This window comes from Xenopus laevis, chromosome 2S, assembly GCF_017654675.1.
Source record: "Xenopus laevis strain J_2021 chromosome 2S, Xenopus_laevis_v10.1, whole genome shotgun sequence".
In the NCBI taxonomy this organism is placed as follows: domain Eukaryota; kingdom Metazoa; phylum Chordata; class Amphibia; order Anura; family Pipidae; genus Xenopus; species Xenopus laevis.
This window is the reverse complement of record NC_054374.1, coordinates 106,787,692-106,800,197: the sequence shown is the minus strand read 5'-3', so window position 1 is coordinate 106,800,197 and position 12,506 is coordinate 106,787,692. Positions and strand designations below refer to the sequence as shown.

General features: G+C 38.3%; 1 pseudogene; it reads left to right on the top strand.

Moving 5' to 3' along the window:
• The first annotated feature begins 1,712 nt into the window (after positions 1 to 1,712).
• Positions 1,713 to 9,300, top strand: LOC121393109 (annotated as a pseudogene).
• Positions 9,301 to 12,506: the final 3,206 nt, after the last annotated feature.

Genomic DNA, 12,506 nt, shown 5'->3' with positions numbered 1-12,506 from the left:
TTTGTCCTGCATCCATTGCATCAGAGGATCAAGATTGAGTGCCTTGAACTGCGAGACGGGGAGCGAAATGTGTATCCCCAGGTATGTAAATGTATTAATGTTTTGGAGTGGACATGCTGTTAAATTCTCCCCCTGCCCCGGTTCATCCACTGGGAGAAGATTAGACTTGGCTGTGCTTGTTTTAAGGCCGGAGATGGAGCCAAAAAGCTGTGTGAGTTCCACCAAGGCTGATAAGGATCTGCATCTGTCCCCCAAATAGACCAGGGTGTCATCTGCATACAATTGTATTTTTTCACAATTCCCTGCTAATTCAAATTTCAGCATCTGTGGGTGTATATGAACTGCCTGTGCAAATGGCTCAATGGTTAGTGCAAATAAAAGGGGAGATAAGGGGCAGCCTTGTCGGGTGCCCCTTGATAAGGTGAAGCATATTAAGTTAATGTGTAGGGTTGCCCTGGGGTATTTGTACAGCATTTGGACCATATTAATGAACTTATGTCCCAGCCCAAATGTTGATAATACCTGCCAGAGACAGGGCCATTTGACAAGGTCTTGTCTATGTCAAGGGCTGCAATGGCTCTATCTCCCTTGTTCTCATGGGAAGCCAATAAGTTGAGGTAAAGACCTCTAGTGTTTAGGGCATGGGTTTTAGCAGGGATAAATCCGATCTGATTGGGGTTAATTAAGTGGGTTAGGACCTTTCCTAATCCCCGGGCTAACATTTTCTCATAGGTATTTACATCGAATGTCAATAATGAAATAGGATGGAAGGATTCACACATGCAGGTGTCCTTCTCTGGCTTTGGTAGGAGAACAATTGCTGCTTCTTATAAGGACATTAGGAAATGGCCAACCTGCAGTTCTTCCTTATAGCGGTTCAGAAGCAGGGGGGTTAGGGTTTTAGGATGTCTTTTGTAAATTTCAATTGGGATATCGTCAGAGCTGGCAGCTTTCCCAATTGGGAAAGAATCTATCGCCTCTTGGATCTCTATGCTAGTAAGATCAGCCTCCATAAAGTCTCTGAGTTCCTGCGAAAGTGCAGGGAGCTTCAGCGGAGCAAGGAATTGCGTAATATCGTGCTCAGTTACTTGCAATTTGGAGGTATAGAGGTCCCTATAGAACTCAAGCAGCATCCTTCTAACCTCGTCTGGTTCAGAATGGAGAATACCCTGGGTATATTTCAGGGCTGGGTAGAGGGGGTGGGGAGTATGTGCCTTGGCTAGGTGGGTCAGCAGCCGACCAGGCCTTTCCCCATGTTCATAGATAATGACTTTGGAGAAGTTATGATTGTTCTTTGCCTTTTGTCTAAGGTGCTGCAAGTAGTTTTCTTGGGCCGCTCTTAATTTTTTGAGGGCTTCTGGCATGGGGTTGATAGCAGCCTGGCTGTCTAGTTGAGTTATTTGTTCCTCAAGGGCTTTTTGTATTAGTAATGACTGCTTCTTTTGAGCAGTTATCTCGTGTGCAATTGAGTTACATAAAAAGGTTTTTAGGGAGTCCCAAAAGGGAAGGATGCAATCAGCATTGAGATTAAGTGACATAACGTTTTTAATGCTGTTTTCTACTGATTCACAGTTATCCAGAATATTTAGCCAGATTGGATTGATAGAGGGTCGAGAGCATGCCACCTTGTAGGGGAAGTTTATTTGTAAGCGCACCGGGGCATGGTCAGAAATCCCCCTAGGAAGCATGAGGCAGCTTCAATATAGGGTACCATGGCAGCATTGGTGAATGCCATGTCTATCCTCGAGAGTGCCGAGTGGGAGGTGGTGAAACAGAAAAATTGGTGTGTGTTTGGGTTGGCCGTTCTCCAAGGGTCCATGAGAGACAGGGAGGACATCAGCCTGGCTTTTGGTGGGGTTTAGTTGGGTGTCTATGTTGCCTATCCAAGGCAGGCGCAAGGACCTCGTTAAAGTCCCCAGCAGTTATCACCAGCGCATGTGGGTATAGGGTCAGTTGATCAGAGAGCATATTTATAACTTCTTAATAAAAAGGGGGAGGGATATAGAAGTTGACAAACAAAACCTCACAAGCATAGATATAACAGTGCAAGGACAGGTACCTTCCCCTATTGTCAGATTTAAGGCTGCTAAACCTAAAAGGGACCGTTATATCAATCAAGATGGAGACTCCAGAGAAGTGTGTAGAGTAAGGGTCATGGCAGGCCTAGCCCATCCACAGCCTCCTTAGTGCCATTAGTTTGGCCCCTGTGAGGTTGGTTTCCTGCAGAAATGCAAAAGATGTAGTATGGGTTTTTAGGAAGTCCATTAACAGTCTGTGTTTAATAGGGCAGTTAAGTCCTCTCACATTCCAACTTGTTAGGTATAGTGATATGTCACTGTTAAGTAAGTAGTGTTACAGGGATTGTCATACTTTGCTTTTCTTACCTCTTTGAGCATCAACATGCCTAAAACTAAACTTTTTAACTGCAATTTTTGCCAAATTTTTTGAGTATTAACATACATCTTAAAAGGTTCCCTGTAGTGCCCCCCTCCCCTTCCACCCCATCCCCAACTGGGGGTAGAATTCATACCCGAATAAACTGTAACAGTCATTGCAGTTGTGGCACTTTAACCTGGTCCGCTTGGGACTGTGAACGGGTAGTACAAGTAGGGTGGGCCATTGCTTCCTCTCGCCCAGGCCATGGGTAAGCTGTGGATGTAGCACTCAATTGCTTGAGTAGGGGCTAGTAAGGTTTTGGGGCAGTTGGTGCTACAAAATATATTCTGTGCGCTAAGTACGGTTCGGAAAAATGGACATTCTACAAACTTTAATAAATCAGCCCCTGTGCCTTTGTTTTCTTTTTTGTAGTTTTGGAACTACTTCTTCTACCTCTTTTCAACTTTCAAAACTATTGCTCAGTATGGCTACAACTGCTGTTACTTTTTATTACATCTCTTTCTGTACAGGCCCTCTCCTATAGATATTCCATTCTCTCCTTTAAGCCACTGCCTGGTTGCTAGGGTACACTGGATGCTAGCAACCAGATAGCTGCTGAAATTCCATGCTGTAGAGTTGCTAAACAAAAAAGTTAAATCATTTAAAATCAGAAAGAAATTAACACAAAGACCAGTTGCAAATTGTCTCCGAATATTACTGTTAACATTATACTAAAAGTTAATTCGGCTCCTAAGGCATAACAGAAACTGAGAGGACTAGCAGCACATACACACAATATTTTAAACTATTCTCTATTCTGACTTTTAGATTATTATAAAGTTATTATTGGTTAATGGGATGGGAATGGAGTGAGAGCATTTACATATCTTTGAGTTTAGCCATTATCAGAATTTAGTTTCTATCATGAAACAAACTTTTGCTCAGTATGGCTACAACTGTATTGTTGTTGTTACTTTTTATTACATCTCTTTCTATTCAGGCCCTCTCCTATAGATATTCCAATATATTTAATTGCATTAGAATTATATTTAATTGCTTTAATTTAGGGATGCACTGAATACACTATTTTGGATTTTGGATCCTTTCTGAAAAATTCGGCCGAATATCGAACCAAATCTGAATCCTAATTTGCATATGCAAATTAGAGGTGGGAAAGGGTGAGGATTTCCCTCCTCACCCGTAATTTGCATATGCAAATCTGAATCCTGCTGAAAAAGGCAGAATCCTGGCTGGATTCCGAATCGAATCCTGGATTCAGTGTATCCATACTTTAATTACAGCAACATCAATCTGTATTACGTAAATGCATTGAGATAAGACAAAATGTGGGGTGGAACTGAACCCTGTATGTGTTTAATAATTAACATTACAGCTCTAACATATGGAACAAATTCTTTCCTGGCTGCAAGAGGGCAATCACACTAGTCAATGGATCAACTTTATGTTGAGTTCATTTTACTTACTCTACATTTTGTCTCTTGTTAAAAAGCTTTCACTGTAAAAAATGTTTTTAGCATTTAAGATGGAACTTTTTTTCTTTTAATCATAATGTGTGCCCCAGTCTGCTGTAAGGACCTACTGGAAAATTATTGTTTAAGCAGATTTGTCTGTTTTCTAGAGACCATTTCCTAATTCAGAGTTTTCTGGAAATGGATTTCTGGATAACAGATCCCATGCTATTTTTACCTTTTTCATTGCTGCTTTACTGCAACTGTAGTATTTATATGCTTTAAACAACTGTCAACCGACTTGTTTTGAATTAACTTCTTTACTTCTCAGTTTAAGGTGGTCACTTTTACATTTCTTTTCAATTGAGAACAGTATTTAATATTTTAAATGACACCCATATCTGTTCTGTGTTTAACTTTAAGTCTAACATACTAATCTATCAACCAATATAATATAATATTAAGATGCTAAAATCGGTTCATGTATTGTATCCATGTGGCCTTCGGCAGCTTTTATGTTCCCAGTTTACTACAATGCCATAAAGTATTTCTATCAGTCCTAGCTTAGCAAAATGTTGTCACAATTACGTACTCAGCTTTAGCTGTACGCCTTTGTATCATGGCTTTTTAAAAGTTAAAGGAACTTGCCCTCCTAACAAAACAATGTCTCCAATTTTTGCCTCTTCCAGTAATACCACAGTTGTGCTCCTTAAACAATGGTGAATGTGATCAGTTTTGCAAAGCAGTAAATAGTGATATTGTATGTTCCTGTACAACTGGATATGTACTGGGAGAAGATGGTAAATCCTGCTTTCCAACTGGTAAGAAAGGAAACTTAACTCAACGTTTACCACCTGGTCTTTACACAGGGCCAATTACAAAAAATATCATTTACAACAAAAATTGTCTTTGTACCTAAAAAATTAAAAATTCTTTAAATGACAATTTTGATAAGTTAATTTCTGTGCCTAGGGAAGCATAATATAAAGTATTTATATTGTATGTTTATTTACACTTTTTGTCTGTGTTTATAGCTAACTATGTTAAAGGGGATGCAAAGTCATTTTTAAAAGTACATGTATAGGTTCTTAGGACTAAATAAAACAGCTTTGTAATATATGTCTGTTAAAACTTTTGTACCTGCTTTGAGATACAGACAATAGTTTCTGCAGCTTCCTTTCCTCTCCTTTGATTCTTTTCCTTTGATTGCGATCCCCCCTTGAAGTTCAGCAGTGTCCAGCTGTCCTGCACCCTAGTGTTCTAAGGGCAGCATTCCCTCAACAAGTATGTATATATGTGAGGATTAGGCCATCCTTCACCCCTTTCAGTAGTTGAATAAAAAACACTAGTTCTCAGGTCTCAAAAAGGTAAAACTCACCAATTGTGAGAAGAGGTCCACCCTGAACCTTCAGCTGAGGGAGCGGACAACCGTGTAGAAAAAAAAAGAGCAGGCCCTTCCAAAGACCAATCCTCCAGGCAGACTTGTCAAATAATAAGTCATTTATTTCAGTTCACATAGTTACATTCTTACGCGTTTCATATTATTCAGATACTTACTCATCAGATTAAATAAGTATCAGAATGATATGAAATGCGTAAGGCAGTATCCTTGTGAACCAAAATAATTTTTTTATTATTTGACAAGTTATTGACAAGTCTGCCTGGAGGATTGGTCTTTGGAAGTGCCTGCTCTTTTTTCTCTACAAGGTTGTCCCCTTTCAGTAGTTATCAGTATGGGAGCATTGGAGAGGCAGTCCATAAATCAATTAAGAGCCAGACAGACAGCCACATTGTGATTGTGATCATGGGAGAGGAGAGAAAACTGCAGAAATGATCTCCTGTAGCTTAAAACAGGTACAAAAGTTTTAACAGACACATATTACAAAGATGTTTCATTTATTGCTAAGAACCTATACATGCACTTTAAAAAAAATGACTTTACATCCCCTTTAAGCTGGCCATACACAGTTAGAGCTATATGTTTAGGGAGAAAGCCAAATATTCATATAGTTGCCTGATTTGGCAAACCCCATCCAATAGATCACATGGCAACCCCAGTAAGGACCACAACCCCAGTTATGTGTCTATGCTCTAATCCTGTATTATCACTGGGTGCTTGATCAGATGTGTAAATGTCTGTTGGTTCTGTCTGGTTTTTTTCATCCCTCTCTCTTTATTAACAGAGAAATATTCCTGTGGAAGAAGACACATGCAAAGAGAAAAAAGGGCAGCAGAAGTATATAAAGATGAGGAAGAAAGCCATACTGACATTCAGGACAAAAACTATACAGGAGAAGCTATACTTGATACGGATGAGCCAAATGTTAGGATTGTGGGTGAAAGACACTGCCTGTATGGTGAATGTCAGGTAAGTCATTGCTCCTCATATTCATTTGCCACTTAAATTGAACCGACACAAAGATAAACATGCTACTGATTTATTGTATACATTTCCATTAGTGATGTGCAGGTCAGGCTTTTCCTGACCCGCATCCGCCCTCCCACCACCCGCTCCCGTCCGAGCCCGACTTCCGGGTTCCTTTTATAGACCCGTGCCGACCCGCCGATGATGTCACAAAAGGGGCAGGACGAGAAGCGCTCGTCTATAAAAGTTCAACCCGAAATTCGGACGCCAGCATTTGAAAGGTAGCAGGCGGGGAGAGCAGTCAGAAGAGCTTAAAGGAATTGTTCAATGTAAAAATAGTAACTGGGTAAATAGATAGGATGTTAAAAATAAAAAATGTTTCTAATATAGTAAGTTAGCCAACAAATGTAATGTAAAAAAGTTTGACTTCGAAAATTGAAGTACTGTCTCTATAAAAAAGTTTGACTTCGACACTTCGCCATCTTAAACCTGCCGAATTGCTATGTTAGCCTATGGCGACCTCCTACAACCCATAGCTAACATTTGGCTCAGTCTTTAGAAGTCGAAGGAAAATCGTTCGTTCGATCGATCGATGAAATCGTTTGATTCAAAGGATTTCATCGCACGATCGAACGATTTTTGCTTGCCCAAATTTTATTAAAAAAAACTTTGACATTCGAAGTTGAAGTAATCCAATTCAATGGTCGAATTTCGAAGTTTTTTACACTTCGAAATTCGACCCTTGATAAATCTGCCCCATACTGTATGTATATTTATTTGCATAGGGGCCCTTACATCTGCCAATGACTTTTAACATTCAGTGATTGTTTTATTGTTATATTCACCTCATCATAGTTAAGTCTCCTTAAATAACCCAAAATTAGCTAATCCAATTTTTGCCTATCCAAATACTTCTATTCAACGTCTTAATGCTGAGAGCAGTTTCTGAAGCCTTCAGAGTAATCTTCATGGATTTTATGGCTTTATCAAAGACGTATCCTCTGCCCTTAAATGTACTATACAGTACAGAAATGTACAGGTATGGGACCTGTAATCCAGAATGCTCGGGACCTGGGGCTTTTCTGATAATGGATCTTTCTGTAATTTGGATCTTCATACCTTAAGTCGACTAGAAAATCATGTAAACAAATACACTCAATAGTTTGGTTCTGCTTCCAATAAGGATTAATTATTTCTTAGTTTGGATCAAGTACAAGTTACTGTTTAATTATTACAGAGAAAGAGGAAATAATTTTTAAAAAAGTTGGATTAATTTATTATAATGGAGTCTAAGGGAGACGGTTTTTCCGTAATTCGGAACTTTCTGCATAATGGGTTTCTGGTATAACAGATCCCATACCTGTACAACTAAAAGTAACTTGTTAACAACTGATATCCGGAAACCCGTTATCCAGAAAGCTCCAAATTACAGAAAGCCCATTTCTCATAGGCTCCATTTTATCTAAATAATTATTTTTAAAAACGATTTCGTTTTTCTCTGTAATAATAAATCAGTACCTTGTACTTGATCCCAACTAAGATATAATTAATCCTTATTGGAAACAAAACCAGCCTTAGGGTTTATTATATTTTTACATAATTTTCTAGTCGACTTAACATATGGAGATCCAAATTATGGAAAAATCTGGCAAACTCGAATCCTGATTCTGGATAACTGGTCCCATACCTGTAATAGGTTAAAAGGCAAATGTCCACAAAGTAATCCCATAACCAATTTACTAATATACAGTAGTTCTCTGTAACATATTTCTGAACACCTTGGGGCATATTTATCGTAGATTTTTGAATTGAAAAAACTTCTAATTCGAATTCAAATAGACTAACCGAAATTATGTTTTTTTTTGGTCGAATAGGTCAGTTTTTGATCAAGTAGGTCCGTATTCGGCTGAATTTGAATCGTAGCAATCAAAGGAATAGCACTTTCGATCGAATTTTCCAACAATTGACTCGAAATAGGTCATAGGAGGTCCCCCATAGGCTAAAACAGCAAATCAGCAGGTTTTAGATGGCGAATGGTCGAAGTCACATTTTTAAAGAGACAGTACATGATAAATTTCAATATACAAATTTTTTTCAAATTCGAATCGAATTTGGACTATTCCCTAGTCGAAGTACACAAAAAATAGCTCGAAATTCAAACTTTTTTCATTCAAAAATTCACCTCGGCCCTTGATAAATCTGCCCCTTTGTGAAGAAGTGACTTTTTACTAGAAACGTTTATCTATTACATTGATTCATACAACCATATGAATTTGTTACTTGTTACCTGTGGGCATTTTGCCTTTTTTTTCAAACTACTAAATATTTTTTACTATTTAATGTCACTGCACTTTGACCGTGGCAGGCTCAGATTCAGCTTCTATGTCAATCATTTGTGTCCTGAGACAAGGGCCTTTTAGAGCCTTTCCTATGTGTTGAGTGCAATCAGTGTTTTCATTTTTGATGGTTTTCCCCATAAATAACATTGCAATCAAGCAACATTTTTACTGGCCAGTCCAGTGAAATACAGGCCAGGTGGCAACCCTAAGATTGCCATATCTCATGTATTAACACAAATTTGTTAGCAAAAATTGCCACAAATCAGCTTTTGTTAAATGAACCCCTCTGTGTATACATCATGGCACAGAACTGCATACAGTACAACCCCCATTTTATGTTTTTCAACAGACCAGAAAAAAATGGTGTAAAATCCAGGAAAATGTAAATCAGGGAAATGTATTATGCTTGATATAAAGTTGTCACCACAAAACAACAATGCAAAATAAGGGAAAACTTAAAATCAGGGGATGTAAAATGGGGGTTCTACCGTATTTGGTATCACTATTTAAGGAAATAACAATATCCAAATGCCTCTCTCTCTTTTTTTTGTAGGCCCTGTTGATAGATGAGGAAAATGAGGGATTTTGTGGGGGAACCATTTTATACTGACTGCAGCTCAATGCATAGACCAGACCAGATCTTTTAAAGTAGCTGTTGGTAAGTACCTTTTTTCTGTCTTGTTGAAAATGCTGCAGCCTGGATGAAATGGATTCTGATCTTTCAGTGTTCCCCAGAAATAAAGACTTTTTTTAATTACTTCCCATTATTTATTTTTTACTGTTTTTCCAAAATCTAAGTTTAAAGTTGAATGTTCATCTCTCTGGTGTTTGAGTCTGGCAGATCAGTAATTCAGGTGCAGATTCTGAACTGTTACAATTTTGCAACATTGAGTTGATCCATTTCTCAGCAGCATCTCTGGAGTATTAGCAACTATTGTATCAATTCTAACAGCTGCCTGTAATGAAACCCAGAGATTCTGCTCAGCAGGGACAAAGATAAGAAATGTATCAACTAAATGTATCCATTTAGAACTTTCAGAAGGTGAAAAAAGACACTTTACACTTCAATATTAGAAAAACGGTCACACATAGAAAATAGGAAGTCGCTATTTCTGGTGATCTATCTGAAAACAAGTAGATGTTTGAAGGTGAACTACCCCTTTAACAACAGGGCTGTCTTTGCTCGTTGTATACAAAACCTTAGAGAGAACATGAAACTGAATGTGACACAGGACAGGCATTTGCATTAAATCTTGTTTTTTTATTATTTAAATTAAGTAATTTTATATATTTGCTGCCATACGCCCCACCCCCACACAGTGGCACAGCTATTTACACCAAGGGGCAGATTTATTAAGGGTCAAAGTGATTTTTTTAAATTTTTTTCAGTCAAAACTCTCAAATTCGAATTGTGAATTATCCAAACTCTATTTGAGTTTAAATTCGAGATTTATCATACTCTGATGATGATTTATCATACTCTGGCCCTTTAAGAACTTGAATTGGACTTTTTGCCATCTAAAACCTGCCGAATTAGTGTATAAATCAATGGGAGAGGTCCAGGGATTAATTTGGTGATGTTTGTAGACTTCCTGACATTGAAGTTTTTTTCGGAGTTTTCAGGTCATTTAAATTAGTTCGAGTTTACAAAAGCTGATTTTATTAATACATTTTGGCTAGTCAAATTAATGCCAGTTTAAGGGAGTTTAAATAAACTCACATGAATTCGAAATTTGACCCTTGATTAATGTGCCTCTTGCAAATGTTCTTACCGACAGGTCCTGACTGGAGTCATCTAAATTCATTGTTTACCTTTCTTAGTAGCAGAGCAGCTTATACAGTATTACTATACAGCAAAAGTTAGCTAATGTGGCAGTTGCTTTGAGATGTCTCCTGAGCACTCCTTTCAGAACTGTACTGCATAAATGATTGTGTGCACAAGGGCAGTGCCTAAACACTTTGCATCTTTAGTGTCTTCATTTAAAAAAGCTAAATCATATTAAAGGAGAAGGAAAGGTTAAAACTAAGTAAGCCTTATCAGAAACGTCCATCTAAATATACCAGTAAACCCCCAAAGTAGTGCTGCTCTGAGTCCCCTGTCAAAAGAAACACTGCATTTCTTTCCTTCTATTGTGTACTCATGGGCTTCTGTATCAGACTTCCTGCCTTCAGTTTAAACCTCATTGCCCTGGGCAAGAGCATGCTCAGTTTTCTCCTCTCCCCCCACCCCTCCCTTCTCTACTGTAATCTGAGCCCAGAGCAGGGAGAGACTCAGGCAGGAAGTGATGTCACACCACATTAATACTGCAGCTCCTATCCTAAACAAACAGAGAGTTTCTAGAGCTTTTTACTCAGGTATGATAAAACATTCTACAGAATAAATATAGCATTCTAGATTGCACTATTGCAGCTAATCTATTGGCAATAAAATGCCTCCGTAGCTTTCCTTCTCCTTTAAGACATACCCATAAATCCATATGCCTCCTCCTCCCCCAGTGTATAATACAGTACCACAGCATATGATTAAACACCTTAGGGACCCCTAACAATAATTTTCAAATGCAAACAAACCCCCAGAACAAATACCAAAGTATGACACACACAGGGAGCATAAGGAAGACAGAACAGAGCAGGAGACAGGAATCAGGACCAGTCTAATATGTACTACATACAGTGACACAGTGCTGGTGCCCCATTAGTATTTTGTATAAAGTGTGAACAGGTGAACAATGTGGGCAGTTTCAGTCTGGGTCTCAGGTGTGAACAGTACAGGCCTTTAGGGGAGTGAACAATAGACGTGTCACAAGTGTGAACAATACAGGGGGGTCACTGGTGTGAACAATGCAGGGCATTAAAGTGTGAATTTCAGGTATAAACAATGCAGGGACCAGTCAATCTCTGTAGTGATACCTTTAAAATTTTACACAAGGTAAGAAGACACAGCAGGCAGACTTTCATGTGGAGGGCCAAATGAGGGGGTTGCAGCCCGCGGGCCACCAGTTGGACGGCCCTGCACTATATTATAATGAATATTACAAATTAATCACGTCTTAAAAAAAGATAAGGGATACATAAAACATCATGTAGTGTAGGAGGGTTTGTCCAGAGCTGGAGAAATCAACAATACCCTACTGAAGGTAAAAATTAGGATTACTTTGCAAGGATGTAGGCAGAAGAAATTCCTTTGTCATTTACAAAAAAAATGATAATTCCTACATTTCTGGGCATTTTTTATTTTTATGTCATAATGTCAATATTTATTGCTTCATATCTAGTAACAAACAACCATCAAGGCAATATTTACATAGTGAGGTTCCTGGTGCCAATCCTAGCATATCCATGAGAGAAAAGGTAAAATATTGCACTTCTGTTCTTTCAAACATAGAGGGAATGGTAATAAAGTCAAAATTCTTAGGGGGTTATTTACTAAACTCTGAATGCAAAAATCACGAAAAATGTGACTTTTAAAATAATAAAATTTCAATTAAAATGGTCTTTACAATTAAAGTCGATGGGAACCTATAGCAACCCTCGGAGAATATTCTCAGAGATACAGAAATGTTATTTTTCATCTGTCTAGGAAGCAGCTTACAAACGCTTCCTTTTAAATAGACTCAATTCTAGTAATACAACTATCTATGTAAAGCAAGGTCCAGAACTGGATGGCATTCATACCAGGGTACTAAACAAGCTTCCCTCTGATTGCAAAAACTCTTTTCTAGATTTTTGAGGTGTGGATTTGGGCTCTAGTCCTTGAGAAGAATATAAATGAGCTGGAGAGAATGCAGAGCTGTGAAACTAAATTATGCTCTCATCCACAGACTAGTGCTTTGGCATTATTCTACCCTTTGTTTATCGATTCACATTCCAAAACAAAATGAACTCAAGACTCTGTTTCATAATGTAAGTTTTTCTGAATATAAAATTAAGGATACCTGTAAAAAAGGAAAATAAAGC